The sequence below is a fragment of the Oncorhynchus mykiss genome, chromosome 2, assembly GCF_013265735.2.
Source record: "Oncorhynchus mykiss isolate Arlee chromosome 2, USDA_OmykA_1.1, whole genome shotgun sequence".
NCBI lineage: Eukaryota > Metazoa > Chordata > Actinopteri > Salmoniformes > Salmonidae > Oncorhynchus > Oncorhynchus mykiss.
Window position 1 is genome coordinate 98,149,738 of NC_048566.1, and position 19,814 is coordinate 98,169,551.

General features: G+C 42.4%; 1 protein-coding gene across 2 annotated transcripts in view; it reads left to right on the forward strand.

Moving 5' to 3' along the window:
* Window positions 1–11,924: 11,924 nt before the first annotated feature.
* Window positions 11,925–19,814, forward strand: part of LOC118943874 (tetraspanin-18-like) — a 107,782-nt gene continuing 99,892 nt past the window's right edge. The window contains exon 1 of one of the 2 annotated variants that reach the window (XM_036960371.1): window positions 11,925–12,229. The gene's annotated coding sequence lies outside the window, so the exon portion shown is untranslated. The remainder of the gene's footprint in view (window positions 12,230–19,814) is intronic. The other variant, XM_036960365.1, reaches the window with a different exon arrangement.

Below are 19,814 nucleotides of genomic sequence, written 5' to 3' on the forward strand. Positions count from 1 at the left end.
TCTCCCTCCCTCCAGTTTCCCTAACTCCCATTCTCCCTCCACCAGTCCTCGATCCCAGTCTTCCTACCAGTCTCGCCCCCAGTTTCCCTTTCAGACTCCCTGACCATAAATGTGTCTTGTCTACATGATCAATCATCAATCATATACTGTAGACCCATTACTCAGCTGTACAAACCAAACCCAGGGTCTATTGAAACACACATGACCAGAACATGGCAGTAGACCAGGCTCTTTTATGGCCCATATCGAGCGGCTGGCCAATTAGAATTCCGCTTTAAAAAATGAAGTTGACATAGACTACACACACAGAGACACACACACACACACACACACACGGTAAATCGGTAAACATAATAATACATAAAAATATGTTATGTCCTCGCTGTGGAAAATGAAAACCCCAAATTAAATGGAAAAGGAGCAGAATTCCATATGAAACAGAAATGGATAATTCTCCAGCAGTTAATCAGATTTCTGGGTCTGGATAAGGAGGAGGGGGGAGGAAGGGGTGGAGAGGGACGATGAGGGTGAGGGGACGGAGTAGTGGAGGTAGATGAAGGAGGATGGAGGTGGATAGAGGTGGATGGAGGTGGATGGAGGTAGATGGATGAGGATGGAGGAGGATGGAGGTCGATGGAGGTAGATGGAGGGAGGATGGAGGTAGATGGAGGAGGATGGAGGATGATGGAGAGAGGATGGAGGTAGATGGAGGAGGATGGAGGTAGATGGAGGTAGATGGAGGTAGATGGAGGTGGATGGAGGAGGATGGAGAGAGGATGGAGGTAGACGGAGGAGGATGGAGGAGGATGCAGAGAGGATGGAGGTAGATGGAGGTAGATGGAGGTGGATGGAGGTGGATGGAGGAGGATGGAGAGAGGATGGAGGTAGATGGAGGAGGATGGAGGAGGATGGAGAGAGGATGGAGGTAGATGGAGGAGGATGGAGGAGGATGGAGGTAGATGGAGGTAGATGGAGGTAGATGGAGGTAGATGGAGGTGGATGGAGGAGGATGGAGGAGGATGGAGGTAGATGGAGGTAGATGGAGGATGGAGGTAGATGGAGGTAGATGGACGTGGATGGAGGAGGATGGAGGTGGATGGAGGGAGGATGGAGGTAGATGGAGGTGGATGGAGGAGGATGGAGGTAGATGGATGGAGGTAGATGGAGGAGGATGGAGGTGAATGGAGTTGGATGGAGGTTGGATGGAGGTTGGATGGAGGTTGGATGGAGGTTGGATGGAGGTGAATGGAGGTGGATGGAGGTTGGATGGAGGTGGATAGAGGTTGGATGGAGGTGAATGGAGGTGGATGGAGGTGAATGGAGATGGATGGAGGTGAATGGAGGTGGATGGAGTTGGATGGAGGTTGGATGGAGGTGGATGGAGGTTGGATGGAGGTGGATGGAGGTTGGATGGAGGTTGGATGGATGAGGATGGAGGAGGATGGAGGAGGATGGAGGTAGATGGATGAGGATGGAGGAGGATGGAGGTAGATGGAGGTAGATGGAGGGAGGATGGAGGTGGATGGAGGAGGATGGAGGTAGATGGAGGTGGATGGAGGAGGATGGAGGAGGATGGAGGTAGATGGAGGGAGGATGGAGGTAGATGGAGGTGGATGGAGGAGGATGGAGGAAGATGGAGGTAGATGGAGGGAGGATGGGGCGGCAGGGTAGCCTAGTGGTTAGAGCGTTGGACTAGTTGGACTAGTAACCGGAAGGTTGCAAGTTCAAACCCCTGAGCTGTCGTTCTGCCGCTGAACAGGCAGTTAACCACTGTTCCTAGGCCGTCATTGAAAATAAGAATTAGTTAAATAAAGGTAAAATAAAAAAAATAAAAAAAATGGAGTTGGATGGAGTTGGATGGAGGTGGGTGGAGGTGGATGGAGGTGGATGGAGTTGGATGGAGGTGGATGGAGGTGGATGGAGTTGGATGGAGGTTGGATGGAGGTGGATGGAGTTTGATGGAGGTTGGATGGAGGTGGATGGAGGTTGGATGGAGGTTGGATGGAGGTTGGATGGAGGTGGATGGAGGTGGATGGAGTTGGATGGAGGTTGGATGGAGGTTGGATGGAGGTGGATGGAGTTGGATGGAGGTGGATGGAGTTGGATGGAGGTTGGATGGAGGTTGGATGGAGGTGGATGGAGGTTGGATGGAGGTGGATGGAGGTGGATGGAGGTTGGATGGAGGTTGGAGGGAGGTGGATGGAGGTTGGATGGAGGTGGATGGAGGTGGATGGAGGTTGGATGGAGGTTGGATGGAGGTGAATGGAGGTGGATGGAGGTGGATGGAGTTTGGATGGAGGTGGATGGAGTTGGATTGAGGGTGGATGGAGGTGGATGGAGGTTGGATGGAGGTGGATGGAGGTGGATGGAGGTGGATGGATGGAGGTTGGATGAAGGTTGCCATAGAGATACTCATTCAGTAGATGCTGCCCCATCTTTATGGCGGAGACTGACAGAATGATCTCACCAGACAGAGACACTATTTCAGAGTCCAGGCTATATTCAGGCTCTGATCTAGTCTGGTCTGGTTCTCCGTAAGGGGATCCAGATGCTGTATCCTACCCTGCGCCCAGAAAGAGACACTGTGGCAAGGCCAGACTGCACGACTTCCCTGGGTCTCATCTTGGAGGGGATCCAGGAGGTGTCTCCTGCCCTGCTCGCCAAGCCGAGAAAGAGGCACTGTGACATGGACAGACTGCACCACATCCCTGGGTCTCCTCCCTCCTCCTGGAGCCGTGGAGAGGGCAGGCATGACGTATGGTGCATGTCCCACGGGCACTGTCTGATGCCCCCTGACAGAATGAGGCTGCAAGGGGGAGTGTGTGTGTGTGTCTGTGCCTGTGTGTCTGTGTCTGTGTGTGTGTGTGTTTGTGTTTTGATGGCGTGTTGGGGCATTAGGGGTTGTGTGTGCAATCACATACTTTCTTTAATGAGGTAGCATGTGGTAAGAGATGCTGTGTGTGTGATTGAAGTGTGGGCTGGTGAAATGAGTGTTTGTCTGTGAAAGAATGTGTGTGTGTGTGTGTGTGTGTGTGTGTGTGTGTGTGTATATATGTGTATGTATGTATATATTAGAGTGTGGACATCAATGCTAGGATTTTATATTCTGCTTATAGTGTTCAGTAGGACTGCTAACCTAGTTGTCATCTCTGTTAAAAACTATTTTCTCAGGTTTAAAATTTCCACTGCACCGACAGCAAGACAATTGTCAAAGTTGAATGCTTTATACCTTGTTATAAGTATGTATGAGCCTGTATAATGTCTCATAAGCCTTATCATATCTTAGGCCTATGTCTCTCTATGGATTAACATTTAAACGGAGTAAACTTGACGCTACCCATTCCTGTCGCGGGATCATTTTCGTCAGCAGCCGCTGAATAGCATAGCGCCACATGTCAAATAATATTACTAGAAAATATTCATATTCATGAAATCACAAGTGAAATATATTGAAACACTGCTTTGCCTTTTGTTAATCACCCTGTCATCTCAGATTTTCAAAATATGCTTTACAGCCGAAGCAAGACAAGCATTTGTGTAAGTTTATCGATAGCCTAGCATAGCATTATGCCTAGCTAGCAGCAGGCAACCTGGTCACGAAAATCAGAAAAGCAATCAAATTCAATCGTTTACCTTTGATGGGCTTCAGATGTTTTCACTCACGAGACTCCCAGTTAGATAGCAAATGTTCCTTTTTTCCAAAAATATTATTTTTGGAGCCGAAATAACTCTGTTAGTTCTTCACGTTTGGCTGAGAATTATAGACTATAAACTATCTAGGCTAGAATATAAGCTATTTAGGCAAGACAATAAGCTATTTAGGCTAGACAATAAATTATCGATGCTAGACTAATCTAGGATAGATTATAAACTTTCTAGGCTAGACTATAAATGATCTAGGCTAGACTATAAACTATCTAGCCTAGACTATAAGCTATCTAGGAAAGACAAAAACTATCTAGGCAATACTATAAACTATCTAGGCTAGATTATAAGCTATCTGGGCTAGGCTATAAACTATCTAGGCTAGATTAGAAGCTATCTAGGCTAGACTATAAACTATCTAGGCTAGACTATAGGCTATCCAGGCTAGACTATTGGCTATCTAGGCTAGACTATTGGCTATCTAGTCTAGACTATTGGCTATCTAGGCTTGACTATAAGCTATCAAGGCTAAATACACAGTATCTAGGCTAGACTATAAACTATCTAGGCAATACTATAAGCTATCTAGGCAAGACTATAAGCTATCTAGGCTAGACTATAAACTATCTAGGCAATATTATAAGCTATCTAGGCAAGACTGTAAGCTATCTAGGCAATACTATAAGCTATCTAGGCTAGACAATAAGCTATCTAGGATACACTATTTGCTATGTAGGCTAAACTATAAGCTTTCCGGGCAATACTATAAGCTATCTAGGCAATACTATAAACTATCTAGGCTAGACTATAAGCTATCTAGGGTAGACTGTACTCTATCTAGCCGAGACTATAAGCTATCTTGGCTAGACTATTTGCTATCTAGGCTAGACTATAAGATAACCAGGCTAGAATATAAACTATCTAATCTAGATTATATACTATCTAGGCTAGACAATAAACTGTCTAGGCTAGACTACATATTATCTAAGCTAAACTATAAGCTTTCTAGGCAATACTATAAGCTATCTAGGCAGGACTATCAACTATGTAGGCAATACTTTAAGCTATCTAGGCTAGACTATAAGCTATCTAGGTTAAACTATAAACTATCTAGGCTAGACTGTAGTCAATCTAGGATAGATTATAAACTATCTAGGCTAGACTATAAATTGTCTAGGCTAGACTATAAACTATCTAGGCTAGATTATAAGGTATCTAGTCTAGACTATAAGCTATCTAGGCTAGACTGTAGACTATCTAGGCTAGATTATAAGATATCTAGGCTAGACTATAACATATCTAGGCTAGATTATAAAATATCTAGGCTAGACTATAAGATATGTAGGTTAAACTATAAACTATTTAGGCTAGAGTATAAGCAATCTAGGCTAGACTATAGGCTACATAGGCTAGACTATAAGATATCTAGGATAGACTATAAACTATCTAGCCTAGACTATAAGCTATCTAGGCAAGACAAAAACTATCTAGGCAATACTATAAGCTATCTAGGCTAGACTATAAGCTATCTAGGCAATACTATAAGCTATCTAGGCTAGGCTATAAACTATCTAGGCTAGACTATTGGCTATCTAGGCTAGACTCTTGGATATCTAGGCTTGACTATAAGCTATCTAGGCTACACTATTGGCTATCTAGGCTAGACTATAAGCTATCAAGGCTAAATACACAGTATCTATGTGAGACTATAAACTATCTAGGCAATACTATAAGCTATCTAGGCAAGACTATAAGCTATCTAGGCTTGACTATAAGCTATCTAGGCTACACTATTTGCTATCTAGGCTAGACTATAAACTATCTAGGCAATACTATAAGCTATCTAGGCAAGACTATAAGCTATCTAGGCAATACTATAAGCTATCTAGGCTAGACAATAAGCTATCTAGGATACACTATTTGCTATGTAGGCTAAACTATAAGCTTTCCAGGCAATACTATAAACTATCTAGGCAATACCATAGGCTATATAGGCTAGACTATAAGCTATCTAGGCTAGACTATAGGCTATCCAGGCTAGACTATTGGCTATCTAGGCTAGACTATTGGCTATCTAGGCTAGACTATTGGCTATCTAGGCTAGACTATTGGCTATCTAGGATACACTATTTGCTATGTAGGCTAAACTATAAGCTTTCCAGGCAATACTATAAACTATCTAGGCAATACTATAGGGTAGACTTTACTCTATCTAGCCGAGACAATAAGCTATCTTGGCTAGACTATTTGCTCTCTAGGCTAGACTATAAGATAACCAGGCTAGAATATAAACTATCTAATCTAGATTATATACTATCTAGGCTAGACAATAAACTGTCTAGGCTAGACTACATATTATCTAAGCTAAACTATAAGCGTTCTAGGCAATACTATAAACTATCTAGGCAGGACTATCAACTATGTAGGCACAACTATGTTGCTATCTAGGCTAGACTATAAGCTATCTAGGTTGAAATATAAGCTATCTAGGCTAGACTGTAGTCAATCTAGGATAGATTATAAACTATCTAGGCTAGACCATAAATTATCTAGGCTAGACTATAAACAATCTAGGCTAGATTATAAACTGTCTAGGCTAGATTATAAGATATCTAAACTAGACTATAAGCTATCTAGGCTAGACTGTAGGCTATCTAGGCTAGATTATAAACTATCTAGGCTAGTTTATAAGATATCTAGGCTAGACTATAAACTATCTAGGCTAGATTATAAAATATCTAGGCTAGACTATAAAATATCTAGGTTAAACTATAACTATATAACTATTTAGGCTAGAGTATAAGCAATCTAGGCTAGACTATAGGCTACATAGGCTAAACTATAAGATATCTAGGATAGACTATAAACTATCTAGCCTAGACTATAAGCTATCTAGGCAAGACAAAAACTATCTAGGCAACACTATAAGCTATCTAGGCTAGACTATAAGGTATCTAGGCAATACTATAAACTATCTAGGCTAGGCTATAAACTATCTAGGCTAGATTAGAAGCTATCCAGGCTAGACTATAAACTATCTAGGCTAGACTATTGGCTATCTAGGCTAGACTCTTGGATATCGAGGCTTGACTATAAGCTATCTAGGCTACACTATTGGCTATCTAGGCTAGACTATAAGCTATCAAGGCTAAAATACACACTATCTAGGCTAGAGTATAAGCAATCTAGGCTAGACTATAGGGTACCTAGGCTAGACTATAAGCTATGTAGGCTAGACTATAAACTATCTAGTCTAAACTATAAACTATCTAGGCTAGACTATAGGTAATCTAGGCTAGAATATAAGCAATATAGGTTAGACTATAAACTAATTAGGCTAGATTATGAGAAATCTAGGCTAGACTATAAACTATCTAGGCTAGAATATAAGGTATGTAGGCTAGACTATAAACTATCCAGGCTAGACTATAAACTATCTAGGCTAGATTATGTACTATCTAGGCTAGACAATAAGCTATCTAGGCTAGACTACAACATATATATAGGCAAGACTATAAGATATCTAGGCTAGGCTATAAACTATCTAGTCTAGACTATAAGCTATCTAGGTTAGACTACAAGCTATCTACGCTAGATTATAAACTAACTAGGCTAGACTATAAGCTATCTAGGTTAGACTATAAACTTTCTAGGTTAAACTATAAGCTATCTATGCTACATTATAAGCTTTCTAGGCTAGAATATAAGCTACCTAGGTTAGACGATAAGGTATCTAGGATAGACTATACGCTATCTAGGCTACACTATAAACTGTATAGGCTAGACTAGAGGCTATCTAGGCTAGACTATAAGATATCTAGGCTAGACTACAAACTATCTAGGCTAGATTATAAACTATCTAGGCTAGACAATAAACTATCTAGGTTAAACTATAAACTATCAAGGCTACACTACATACTATCTAGGCTAGACAATTGGATAAGTAGGCTAGACTATTGGATAAGTAGGCTAGACTATAAGCAATCTAGGCTAGATTATAAAATGTCTAGGCTAGACTACAAAATAGATAGGCTAGTCTACAAACTATCTAGACTAGATTATAAAATATCTAGGCTAGACTATAAACGATGTAGGCTAGACTATAAACTATCTAGGCTAGATTATAAACTATCTAGGCTAAACTATAAGCTATCTAGGCTAGACTATAAACTATTTAGGCTAGACTATAGGCTATCTAGGCTAGTATATAAAGTATCTAGGATAGATTATTACATTTCTAGGCTAAACAATGAGCTATCTAGGCTAGACAATAAACTAACTAGGCTAGACTATAGGCAATCTAGGCAAGACTATAAACTATCTAGACTAGACTATAAGCTATCTAGGTTAGACTATAAGCTATCTAGGTTAAACTAAAAGCTATCTAGGCTACACTTTAAGCTAACTAGGCAAGACTATAAGCTATCTAGGCTAGCCTATAGGCTATCTAGGCTAGATTGTAAAATATCTAGGCTAGACTATAAGCTATCTAGGCTAGACTATAAACTATCTAGGCTAGAATATAAACTATCTAGGCTAGACGATAAGCTATCTAGGCTAGACTATAAACTATCTAGGCTAGACTATAAGCTATCTAGGCTAGATGATAAACTATCTAGGGTAGATAATAAACTATCTAGGCTAGACAATAAGCTATCTAGGTTAAACTATAAGCTATCAAGGCTACACTATAAACTATATAGGCTAGACTATAAACTATCTAGGCTAGACTATAAACTATCTAGGCTAGATTATAAACTATCTAGGCTAAACTATAAACTATCTAGGCTAGACTATAAGATATCTAGGCTAGACTATAGGCAATCTAGGCTAGACTATTGGCTATCTAGGCTAGAATATAAACTACATAGGTTAGACCATGAACTAATTAGGCTAGATTATAAGATATCTAGGCTAGACTATAAACTATCTAAGCTAGAATATTAGCTATGTAGGCTAGACTATAAACTATCCAGGCTAGACTATAAACTATCTAGGCTAGATTATATACTATCTAGGCTAGATAATAAGCTATCTAGGCTAGACTACAAATTATCTAGGTAAGATTATAAACTATCTAGGCTAAACTATAAGCTATCTAGGCTAGACTACAAGCTATTTAGGCTAGACTATAGGCTATCTAGGCTAGATTGTAAGATATCTAGGCTAGACTATAAGCTATCTAGGCTAGTATATAAAATATCTAGGATAGATTATAACATTTGTAGGCTAAACCATGAACTATCTAGGCTAGACTATAAACTAATTAGGCTAGACTATAGGCAATCTAGGCAAGACTATAAGCTACCTAGACTAGACTATAAGCTATCTAGGCTAGACTATAAACTATCTAGGCTAGACTATAAACTATCTAGGCTAGACTATAAGGTATCTAGGCTAGACTATAGACTATCTAGGCTAGACTATAAGCTATCTAGCCTAGACTATAAGCTATCTAGGCTAGACTATAAGCTATCTAGGCTAGACTATAAGCTATCTAGGCTAGACTATAAGCTATCTAGGCTAGACTATAGACTATCTAGGCTAGACTATAAGCTATCTAGGCTAGACTATAAGCTATCTAGGCTAGACTATAAGCTATCTAGGCTAGACTATAAGCTATCTAGGCTAGACTATAAGCTATCTAGGCTAGACTATAGGCTATCTAGGCTAGACTATAAACTATCTAGGCTAGACTATAAGCTATCTAGGCTAGACTATAAACTATCTAGGCTAGACTATAAACTATCTAGGCTAGACTATAAGCTATCTAGGCTAGACTATAAACTATCTAGGCTAGACTATAAACTATCTAGGCTAGACTACAAACTATCTAGGCTAGACTATAAACTATCTAGGCTAGACTATAAACCATCTAGGCTAGACTATAAACTATCTAGGCTAGACTATAAGCTATCTAGACTAGACTATAGACTATCTATGCTAGACTATAGACTATCTAGGCTAGACTATAAGCTAACTAGGCTAGACTATAAGCTATCTAGGCTAGACTATAAACTAACTAGGCTAGACGATAAACTATCTAGGCTAGATTATAAACTATCTAGACTAGACTATAAACTAACTAGGCTAGATTATAAACTAACTAGGCTAGACGATAAACTATCTAGGCTAGATTATAAACTATCTAGACTAGACTATAAGCTAACTAGGCTAGACTATAAGCTAACTAGGCTAGACGATAAACTATCTAGGCTAGATTATAAACTATCTAGACTAGACTATAAACTAACTAGTCTAGATTATAAACTATCTAGGCTAGACGATAAACTATCTAGGCTAGACTATAAACTAACTAGTCTAGATTATAAACTATCTAGGCTAGACTATAAACTATCTAGGCTAGACTATAAACTATCTAGGCTAGATTATAAACTATCTAGACTAGACTATAAACTAACTAGTCTAGATTATAAACTATCTAGGCTAGACGATAAACTATCTAGGCTAGATTATAAACTATCTAGACTAGACTATAAACTAACTAGGCTAGATTATAAACTATCTAGGCTAGACGATAAACTATCTAGACTAGACTATAAACTAACTAGTCTAGATTATAAACTATCTAGGCTAGATTATAAACTATCTAGACTAGACTATTGACTATCTATGCTATGACTTTTTACTGTTCACTTCAAACACAGCCCAAATTAAAGAATGGCCCTGCCTGTTATTGACAGCGTGGTCACTGGCTGTGACTGAGTAAACACAGAGTTTACACCTCTATTGTTTACACCTCTAATGAACAGGGCTATACATCTAAGGAACCATGGAGGCAGTAGCCCTAATTGCACCCGATTCCCTATATAATGCACTGCTTTAGAGAAGGACTCTGGACAAAACGAGTGCACTACATACAGCACATAGGGAATATAGTGAAATTCAGGACAAAACTTTACTCACTGCTGTGTTTCCTCTCAGGATTAATGTGATCAGTCACTGATTGGCTGAAACAGTCCACTGACCATGGTTCCGATGCTGCTGATTGGAGGAAAGCCAACAGACACACACAGAACACATAGTGAACTTTGAGATAAATACCGCAATGGACCCTTTTTTTGTGTGTGTAAGACTGGGGGGAGGAGGGTCTTCTAGTTAAAGGACCTCTGTCCTCTCCGTGCCCTGTGTTTTAAACACCAGACAGCTGCTAATACGCCCTACACACGCTCACACACAGTTGTGATCATGATCATTTTCTGGTCCAAAAAAATGTGGGTGAGTAAAAAACATACTTTTTCAGCCTTATTTTGAAAGTGTGTCTGCAGCTGCCCTGTTTGATCCATTGCTCAGGCGCCTACAGATGTCGGCTTTTAATTTGATCCGGTTTAATACAGAAGGAAAAATAATCCTGTAGCAATGGGATAAGTGAATTATCATGTGGATTATAATTAATGGCCAGTTTTTGTAGGGGTTGATACATTTTACGATAGGGCAAATCACGTCTGAAATGTTCAAGTGGAAATTACAAACTTTACACGCCTTTTTAAACCTTGAATAGACTACAAGTTTGCATTTCCTGCTTTGCATGAACATTCTCATCAACAAAAGAGTGATCAAATTAAGATACTACATCTGTATACACACATGCACAGACACACACACATATACACACATATGCACAAACACACATACAGAACGCAGGAAAACACACACACACACACACACACACACACACACACACACACACACACACACACACACACACACACACTCTCTCTCTCTCTCTCTCTCTTCTAATTTAACTCAAAACCCTGACAATTTCAGTCTGTATTCAAATGTTCTTGTTTGGTTTGGGCTAGTAGAGAATAATACATACACACTATAAAACAAGGGGTTTGGGGGTATCTATCACAGATACATGCCACATGGAATGTCAGTGTCACGACCTTCTGAGACAAGTCTCAAGACCCACTTATCTTGCTCTCCCATCTGTAGTAGATTCAGTGACACGAGGGGCTCCAAAAAAACACTTGTCACCCCAGCCTCGTGCTCTCTCCACCCACTAAAGATTTTTTTTCTTCTTGTGTTTATGGGGGGAGGTGCATTTTCTTTGGAATTTTTGGGGGGATAATTAAACTGCATTTAATTAATTCAATATACGTTCTTACGGTCCTTTCATCTGTGCAATGTTATTATTATATTGATCACCGTGTTCACCATCTAATTCAAAAGAGTAAATGAGTTAGGTGGAGGCGTGGCCAACTAGGCTGAGTGCCCGCCCCTGGGGGCTGAACCACCGCCTGGACGGATCGGTGCTTTACAGCGTGCGGTATGGTCTGGGAGTTCCGAACAAAACTGTTTGTCTACGGATCTCTTTTACTCCGCTACAAGACTGCGTGACGAAATTGGTGCTATAGTTATCCGCGGCTAATTTATTAGCTGAAGACTGAAGTCTAAAGGCTTGTTGTTCTTTCCTCGGGCACACATCTCAAATCTAGCTGTTTCTTTCAATCTTTATATTGTTTTTCCTGCACTGATTTAAATCTATATTCTGACATATTTTGTGGAGAGAACACCATAGAGCTAGCGCTGAGGTTCTGGACAAACCTGCAGTTTTGAGGTAAGAATAGTCAATGTTACCTACCAAGTAAGTCGCGTTAGTCTTTAGAGCACTACGTTGTTAACCTATTCAATTTGAACCAACTCCGAATGTGTAATAAATCGATGATGGGAAAAACGCGAAGTGATGGAGAAAACAAATTATGGGAAAATCTATTACGTAAACAATGTTGTTACCTCGCTTCTAAGTTTGCCACGGAGTTTCTGTTGAATGGTTGGCTATAACGTTGAAACATGAATACAATTATTACATTGTTATTCATGTGTTATTAACTGACTGTGTTGTGTGCACTGTTGAGTACGATATTTTGTTTTGGATATTGCTTGGGTTAGCCTACAATGGACTAATGCAGCTGTCCACTATTGTTATAGTTTACTCAAGTAAGATTGATTTTATACCGTGGGTATGCACACTTGATTATACAACACAATATTTATTCAATGATTTTAATACGTGAAAGACTATCGATTCAATGGATTGTCGGTATTGGGCAGAGGAAATCTTTGAACGTTCGTTTTCATAAATGTATCCCATTTTGTTCTGTCGAACATCGTCCAAGACTGTTTATCAACTAATATTAGTGGAAGTCATTAGGTTTGGGAGTATAAAGCCTGTGGAACTTTTAACTATCGATGTTGCCAATGCATTGCAGCATTTTTCAAGATATATATAGCCTGTTGTCAGGGGTGCATTATATTAAACACAATGTATAGCCTACTTCCACACTGTTGACTAAACTAACGATAGGCTACATTCATGTGGAATGTTCATTGCATGTATGATGCTAACATGTATCTTGCAAGATACATTCACATTTAATCTCTTTAAACACCGTTGACAAACTGCATTTACCAGTTAGCTTGCCTCTCTGTGGCGAGAGCGAGAGAGAGAGAGAGCGGACTGCCGACATTGGAGAGAGTTGAAAGTCAAAAAGTGGATGTATGTCAGTCAACTCAGTCAGTCTTCAAGCTGACATCTTTCCCACTCGAAGTGACAGCAGGGAACGCTCGCTGCCCAGGGGTCCCGTCACAACGGAGGTTTGTCTCCCACGCCGTGCGGGGTCACCAGATGGGAACGTCTCGAGCTGTCTCAGTTGGATGCACCTTGGCTCTAGGGCAGGAGTTTACTGACAGTTAACATTAATCACATAATGGAACCATGTGGGAGTCCACCTTTCCATTAGATATTAGCTGGAGTACAGTATGATAGTAGAGAGGTTTCAGCATCGTCCGGGTTTGACCGGGGTAGGCCGTCATTGTAAATAAGAATTTGTTATTAACTGACTTGTCTAGTTAAATACAAATAATAATACAATTAAAAAAATGGCATCGAAGAAGGGTTATTTTGAAATCTCAAGATAACTGTCCCTGATGACAATGCACACATGAATGTCAGGTATTTGTTCATTTCCCCTTTCAAATGATCCCTATAAACAATGTGTATAACCACACACCATTATATCTCTCTATTTATTATACTGCACAAGCCAGGGAGTATAGGGTTTCAAAACATGGAAGCTGCCTGGTCATAGATTAGCTACTGGCCTGGGGCGCTGAATTGTCCCATTCCATTGTTGCTCTGTATAAAGAGGTTTGCTGCTGCCTGCACTTGTTGTATAGCTGCCATAGAAATACCACCTGTTCTAGTCATTCTATTTCTACAAGTTTAGCGCTCCATACTGCAGGGTATGAACCCAACAAGATGGAAGATAAATACGTATTCTACCTCTCACTGGCTCTGGCTGACTGGCTCTGCCTGACTGGCTCTGGCTGATTGACTCTGGCTGACTGACTCTGGCTGACTGGCTCTGGCTGACTGGCTCTGGCTGACTGACTCTGCCTGACTGGCTCTGGCTGACTGACTCTGGCTGACTGACTCTGGCTGACTGGCTCTGCCTGACTGGCTCTGGCTGACTGACTCTGGCTGACTGGCTCTGCCTGACTGGCTCTGCCTGACTGGCTCTGCCTGACTGGCTCTGGCTGACTGGCTCTGGCTGACTGACTCTGGCTGACTGGCTCTGCCTGACTGGCTCTGGCTGACTGGCTCTGGCTGACTGACTCTGGCTGACTGGCTCTGGCTGACTGGCTCTGCCTGACTGAGTGATTGGCTCTGGCTGACTGAGTGACTGGCTCTGGCTGACTGGCTCTGGCTGACTGGCTCTGGATGACTGGCTCTGGATGACTGGCTCTGGCTGACTGAGTGACTGGCTCTGGCTGACTGGCTCTGCCTGACTGAGTGACTGGCTCTGGCTGACCGGCTCTGGCTGACTGGCTCTGCCTGACTGAGTGACTAGCTCTGGCTGAGTGAGTGACTGGCTCTGGCTGACTGGCTCTGGCTGACTGGCTCTGGATGACTGGCTCTGGATGACTGGCTCTGGATGACTGGCTCTGGCTGACTGGCTCTGCCTGACTGAGTGACTGGCTCTGGCTGACTGGCTCTGCCTGACTGAGTGACTGGCTCTGGCTGACTGGCTCTGGCTGACTGGCTCTGGCTGACTGAGTGACTGGCTCTGGCTCTTTCTCTCAATTCAAGGGGCTTTATTGGCATGGGAAACATATGTTAACATTGCCAAAGCACGTGCAATAGATAATAAACAAAGTGAAATAAACAATACAAATTAACAGTAAGCATAAATATGGGTTGTATTTACAATGGTGTTTGTTTTTCACTGGTTGCCCTTTTCTTGTGGCAACAGGTCACACATCTTGCTGCTGTGATGGCACACTGTGGAATTTCACCCAGTAGATATGGGAGTTTATCAAAATTGTGTTTGTTTTCGAATTCTTTGTGGATCTGTGTAATCTGAGGGAAATATGTGGCTCTTATATGGTCATACATTGGGCAGGAGGTTAGGAATTGCAGCTCAGTTTCCACCTCATTTTGTGGGCAGTGTGCATCTCTCTCTCTGTCTCCCTCCCTCCCTCCCTTTCTCCCCCTCTCTCTCTCCCTCTTTTTCTCTCTTTATTTTCTTCCCAAATCAGGGCTACTAACCCTATCTCTAATATCTGGGAGCTAAATGGTTTGAAAGGGGAGAGAAATATTCACACTTACACACATTGCACATTGTTCCCTGTATGTGTTGCGACCGGGTGTATTTGATTTGGCTTGTCAAAGAAAGGAAATATAGTAGTGTGTTGATGGTAGAACAGCTGCCAACACACACACACACACACACACACACGCACACGCACACCGTACACACACACACACACGCACACGCACACCGTACACACACACATGCACACGCGCGCACGCCGTACGCACACGCACACCGTACACGCACGCACACACACACACACACCGTACACCGTACACACACACACACACACACACACACTGTACACCCGCCTATTCACATGGGAAATTATGTGTTGCCCGGATCTAGAAGTTATGTCCACAGGAGAGAGAGCCTTTACATACTTATTGAAGAGATATTGTGTTGTTTAATCAAGTGTGCATACCCCAGTATAAAATCTTATATATAAAGTCTTACTTGAGTAAACTATAACAATAGTGGACAGCTGCATTAGTCCATTGTAGGCTAACCCAAGCAATATCCAAAACCACACAACGCAGCCAGTTAAAGGGATCTTCTTCTTAGTCAAATGAACTCATGAATACCATTTGTATGTCTCTGTGTGCAGTTTGAAGGGAAGTTGCTAACTAGCGCTAGCGCAATTGCTAACTGGCGTTAGCATAATGACTAGCGTGCTAGCAGATACCGAAAGACTTCCAGTCATTGCACTAATGCTACTTGGCAATTGGCTTGCGAAACGGACGTATAACTTCCTTCATACTGGATGCAGAGATGGTATCCACCAGTTCATCTGACTCCTGAAGCATCTCTTTAACAACACAATAATAACACTGTAATAATAGCCCACCGTTCAACACCCTGTGGCAAGCGATGGAACAACATTGTTTACATAACTCACAAAACAATCATTATACTTGTCTAATAACATGCACACACACACATAGCCAGAAAGAGACAAGGAAATGGGCCGATGTGTATTCTCTGTCCCCACCCAATCTAGATCCAGGTCTGGATAGAAGATATTGAGGTGTGAAATGCCTATGGCAGAGCCTCCTAGTCCCTGGCCCTGCTGCATTCAGGGGATGACAGTGTGCTCTGCTGCCTAAATGTCACTCATTAAAGTGATTAAATGAATCAATCTGCGGATGGTTCCACATGGTGGGATTCAGAGACTCTTTCCCTCTCTGCTCTCTCTTTCCCTCTCTCCGCTCTCTTTACATCTCTGCTCTCTCTTTCCCTCTCCGCTCTCTCTTTCCCTCTCTGCTCTCTCTTTCCCTCTCTCCGCTCTCTTTCCCTCTCTGCTCTCTCATTCCCTCTGCTCTCTCTTTCCCTCTCCGCTCTCTCTTTCCCTCTCTGCTCTCTCTTTCCCTCTCCACTCTCTCTTTCCCTCTCTGCTCTCTCATTCCCTTTTTCCTCTCTCTTTCCCTCTCTCCGCTCTCATTTCTGACTCTGCTCTCTCTTTCCCTCTCTGCTCTCTCTTTCCCTCTCTGCTCTCTCTTTCCCTCTCTGCTCTCTCATTCCCTTTTTCCTCTTTTTTTCCCTCTCTCCGCTCTCATTTCTGACTCTGCTCTGTCTTTCCCTCTCTGCTCTCTCTTTCCCTCTCTGCTCTCTCTTTCCCTCTCTGCTCTCTCTTTCCCTCTCTGCTCTCTCTTTCCCTCTCCGCTCTCTCTTTCCCTATCTGCTCTCTCTTTCCCTATCTGCTCTCTCTTTCCCTCTCTGCTCTCTCTTTCCCTCTCTGCTCTCTCTTTCTCTCTGCTCTCTCTTTCCCTCTCTGCTCTCTCTTTCCCTCTCTGCTCTCTCTTTCCCTCTCTGCTCTCTCTCCCTCTCCACTCTCTCTTTCCCTCTCTGCGCTCTCTTTCCCTCTCTGCTCTCTTTTTCCCTCTCTGCTCTCTCTTTCCCTCTCTGCTCTCTCTTTCCCTCTCCGCTCTCTCTTCCCCTCTCTGCTCTCTCTTTCCCTCTCTGCTCTCTCTTTCCCTCTCTGCTCTCTCTTTCCCTCTCTCCTCTCTCTTTCCCTCGCTCCGCTCTCTTTCCCTCTCTCCACTCTCATTTCTGTCTCTGCTCTCTCTTTCCCTCTCTCCTCTCTCTTTCCCTCTCTCCTCTCTCTTTCACTCTCTGCTCTCTCCTTCCCTCTCTGCTCTCTCTTTCCCTCTATGTGTCTCTAATATGGTCATACATTTGGTACGAGGTTGTGCAGCTCAGTTTCCACCTCATTTTGTGGGCAGTGAGCACATGGTCTGTATTCTCTTGAGAGTCAGGTCTGCCTACGGCAACATTTCTCAATAGCAAGGCTATGCTCACTGAGTCTGTACATAGTAATTTCCTTAATTTTGTGTCAGTCACAGTGGTCAGGTATTCTGCCACTTTGTACTCTCTGTTTAGGGCCGAATAGCATTCTAGTTTGCTCTGTTTTTTTTGTTAATTCTTTCCAATGTGTTTCAAGTAATTATCTTTTTGTTTTCTCATGATTTGGTTGGGTCTAATTGTGTTGCTGTCCTGGGGCTCTGTGGGGTCTCTTTGCGTTTGTGAACAGAGCCCCAGGACCAGCTTGCTTAGGGGACTCTTCTCCAGGTTCATCTCTCTGTAGGTGATGGCTTTGTTATGGAAGGTTTAGGAATCGATTCCTTTTAGGTGGTTGTAGAATTTTACAGTTATTTTCTGGATATTGATAATTAGTGGGTATCGGCCTGATTCTGCTCTGCATGCATTATTTGGTGTTCTACGTTGTACACTGAGGATATTTGAGCAGAAATCTGCATGCAGAGTCTCAATTTGGTGTTTGACCCATTTTGGTAATTCTTTGTTGGTGAGCGGACCCCAGACCTCACAACCATAAAGAGCAATGGGCTCTATGACTGATTCAAGTACTTTTAGCCAGATCCTAATTGATATGTTGAATTTTATGTTCCTTTTGATGGCATAGAATGCCCTTCTTGCCTTGTCTGTCAGATCGTTCACAGCTTTGTGGAAGTTACCTGTGGCGCTGATGTTTAGGCCAAGGTACAGTGGGGCAAAAAAGTATTTAGTCAGTCACCAATTGTGCAAGTCCTCCCACTTAAAAAGATGAGAGAGGCCTGTAATTTTCATCATAGGTACACTTCAACTATGACAGACAAAATGAGAAAAAATAATGCAGAAAATCACATTGTAGGATTTTTAATGAATTTATTTGCAAATTATGGTGGAAAATAAGTATTTGGTCACCTACAAACTGATTTCCAGAGATTTTCTGTCAGGGCCCAGGTCTGACAGAATCTGTGCAGAAGATCTAGGTGATGCTGTAGGCCCTCCTTGGTTGGTAACAGAAGCACCAGATCATCAGCAAACAGTAGACATTTGACTTTGGATTCTAGTAGGGTGAGGCCGGGTGCTGCAGACTTTTCTAGTGCCCGTGCCAATTCGTTGATATATATGTTGAAGAGGGTGGGGCTTAAGCTGCATCCCTGTCTCACTCCACGACCCTGTGTGAAGAAATGTGTTTTTTTGCCAATTTTAACCGCACACTTGTTGTGTGTACATGGATTTTATAATGTCGTATGTTTTACCCCCAACACCACTTTCCATCAAATTGTATAGCAGACCCTCATGCCAAATTGAGTCGAAGGCTTTTTTGAAATCAACAAAGCATGAGAAGACTTTGCCTTTGTTTTGGTTTGTTTGGTTGTCAATTAGGGTGTGCAGGGTGAATACATGGTCTGTTGTACGGTAATTTGGTAAAAAGCCAATTTGACATTTGCTCAGCTCTCTCTCTCTATCTCTCTCTCTCTCTCTCTCCCTCCCCCCCTCCCTCCCTCCCAGGCAGGAAGACAGACAGACAAGCAGGTAGACAGTCAGACAGAAAGCCGGGAAGACAAGCAGACAGACAGACAGACAAGCAGTAAATCAGGCAGACAGACTGGCAGACAAGCAGTGAAGCAGACAGACAGACAGACAGGCAGGGGAGACCAGGCCGGTTAGGTCAGTGCGCTCTGTGTTCTCGTATCCTATCAGCCCCACTCTGCTCCTCACCAGGATGCGGTCTACACACACACACACACACACACACACACACACACACACACACACACACACACACACACACACACACACACACACACACACACACACACACACACATACTTGTCCGCTGAGAGCCAGGAACTAAATGGAGTATCTATCTATTGGCCAAATATGAAAATTGCTTTTTTTCTATCGCTGGAGGACTCTTCATTTAATGTGTGTGATGTAATGGGTTCAGTACCTGAGTAGCCCTGTAATGGGTTCAGTACCTCAGTAGCCTTGTAATGGGTTCAGTACCTCAGTAGCCCTGTAATGGGTTCAGTACCTCAGTAGCCCTGTAATGGGTTCAGTACCTGAGTAACCCTGTAATGGGTTCAGTACCTGAGTAGCCCTGTAATGGGTTCAGTACCTGAGTAGCCCTGTAATGGGTTCAGTACCTCAGTAGCCCTGTAATGGGTTCAGTACCTGAGTAGCCCTGTAATGGGTTCAGTACCTGAGTCACCCTGCAATGGGTTCAGTACCTGAGTCACCCTGTAATGGGTTCAGTACCTG